The sequence below is a fragment of the Arachis ipaensis genome, chromosome B04 (genome assembly GCF_000816755.2).
Source record: "Arachis ipaensis cultivar K30076 chromosome B04, Araip1.1, whole genome shotgun sequence".
Lineage (NCBI taxonomy): Eukaryota > Viridiplantae > Streptophyta > Magnoliopsida > Fabales > Fabaceae > Arachis > Arachis ipaensis.
The window spans coordinates 28,093,893-28,096,488 of record NC_029788.2 but is presented as its reverse complement, the minus strand read 5'-3'; positions in this window follow the sequence as shown (position 1 = coordinate 28,096,488).

Below are 2,596 nucleotides of genomic sequence, written 5' to 3'. Positions count from 1 at the left end.
TTTATGCAATGTAATAACTTCTACGAATTAATGAGAATATAAAGGATGAGTTCTAGTTGAGTATTTATTATGTTAATCTATATGAATGCATAAGAATTATGAAACTATTATAAATAAATATGAAGTAATATATTATGAAGTTATTATTGCAAAATAAATCTCATAATGATTGGATGAACATGTATTAACAATTATTTGCTAAAATTTCTGAGCATAACTCAAACAAAAATGTTGCCTTTTTAATGTATAAAAAAGTTAATATATTCTACTAGAAATATTGTGAATTTAATTGAGTTTAGACTGATGCTGTGGATTAAGGTTAGTTGGATTTGTGAGAACTATAAAGGTGGATGGTGGGAGAAAAAATATCGGTGTGTACTTGTTAAGAATAAGATATTATATTTTCTAAAATTTATTCTAAAGTGTTTTGTTCTTATAAATATATAATATATGTAGGAGAATCCATAGTATAAAAATTATATGTTGAAAGAATTTTTATTTGCTTATGAATTAATAGAATTATTTAAAGGTATCTTTACTGTTGGAAATCTTTGTTGGCCTGCAACATTAAGAAAATTACCAACTGATAGAAAATAATGCAAATGTGTATCGTCCATATTTTGAAAGTGGTGGTGTGGATCTAAAAGAAGGTTAAGGAAATAGCGAAGAATCTTTAGAGGTTAACAGTGATATGGGAGTTACTGCTGATTTTCAGGATATTAATGTAAGTTTTTCAAAAGAAAATAATAGTCAAATGAGTACTGAAAAGAGGAAGAGAGTTGTAATTTTTGAAGCATTTGAAACAAAGAAAAAAAAATCAAAACCCCTACCTCAATGCAACTTGCAGATGCAGTTACTTGGATGGCATCTGCATATGAGGTTTTTTCACTGCGATTATGAACACACTTATAGTACCTAGTACTTCTATTGTTGAAGTGACGGCTAAGCTTCTAAGGGTTAAGCTGTTACAAAGGATCTTGATTTAAATGCTCGTTATTGTCAATTAATGATGTAGAAGTCTGCAAGAGAAGTATTTGTGTCTTTGAAAGGACATGAGCAAATTGTTGGATTGGCTTAAATTTATAGCTTATAATTAACTACTATTTACAAAAAATAACCAAATTATCCTTTTATATTTTGTTGGGTTAGTTATTTGAAATTGGTGTTGCTTACAAAGTTTGTTATAACAAGTGAATTATGTTTTTTATGTCTGAGTGTACAATACATTTTTATATTCAAAGAATAGTACTTCAACATGAAATTTTGTAGTATATGAGTTTCTCAATAATTATGATTTGTTATGTTTACATCAATAAAATTAAGTTCAATAGAGATCTGGGATGAAATTTACCAAAACAAATGAAATGAAGAATTAAAATATTTTTCTCTTTTACTAGAAGACTGCAATGGAGATGAAGATGTTAGTTTAATAATGGCTCAATATGCTATGAAATATATATGTAAAGAGCCAAGATGAACAAATCAACAAACAGGTAGTTTGTGGGTGCATAAAATTTTACAAATGTCATCCCATTAGATGCTATGAACAATTTCGAATGAAAAAATTTTTCTTCAATTTTGTACTGAATTGACTAAACATGGTCTACAAGCTCTTAAAAGAATGAGAATTAAGAAATAACTGTAATATTCTTAAACATATTTGGTCATGGGAAATCTAATAAAGTGGCATAAGAAAGGTTTCAATACTTAGGAGAGACTATAAGTAGATATTTTTATAATGTACTAGTTGCTTGCCTAAAATTGTCATTCAAGTACATTAAACCATTAGATGATACATTTTATTTGGTTCATCCAAAAATACAAAATCACAAAAGATATTGGCCATTTTTTAAGAATGCTATAGGGACAATTGATGGAACCCATATCCCATGTGTGGTTAGTCCTATGGAACAAGCTAAATGTATAGGTAGAAAAGGATATCCAACACAAAATGTGATGGCTGCTTGTGATTGGGATATGTGTTTTATTTTTACCTTAGCTGGATGGGAAGATGCTCGTATATGAAAGAATATGTTTACAATTTTGAGAAAAATACAAGTTTCAATATTGAAACTCAAGTTCACATAATTAGTGCAACAATGATTATACATAACTTTATTAGAAGAAACTCTCAAATAGATATTGAGTTTAAACGATTTGCAGACAAGGATACCATTGAACTTGAGGATAATAAAGGTGACAGAAAATTTAAATGTTACTTCCACAGAAATTGATGATCTTCGTGACTCAATTAGAAGTCAAATAGTTCATCACATGTAGCATAATTAGTTTTAGTTGTTTATTTGTGTATGTATATTTCATGTAAATCATAACTATATCTTTTTAAGATTGATTTTGATATTACCAAATTTATATTACAAAAGAAATGAGTAAGTTTTATCTTAATTTTATTTATATACTTATATTTACACATCATTTTTTATACATGTTTGAACTATTACGATACAAAACAAAAAAACTAATCTCCTAGTTACCTTATCATACACGTCAATTTGCGCAACACATAATGTCATATTTATTTTATACTTTCTCATAGTTACATATATATTTAAATTTTTTGTTTTTTAAATCATAT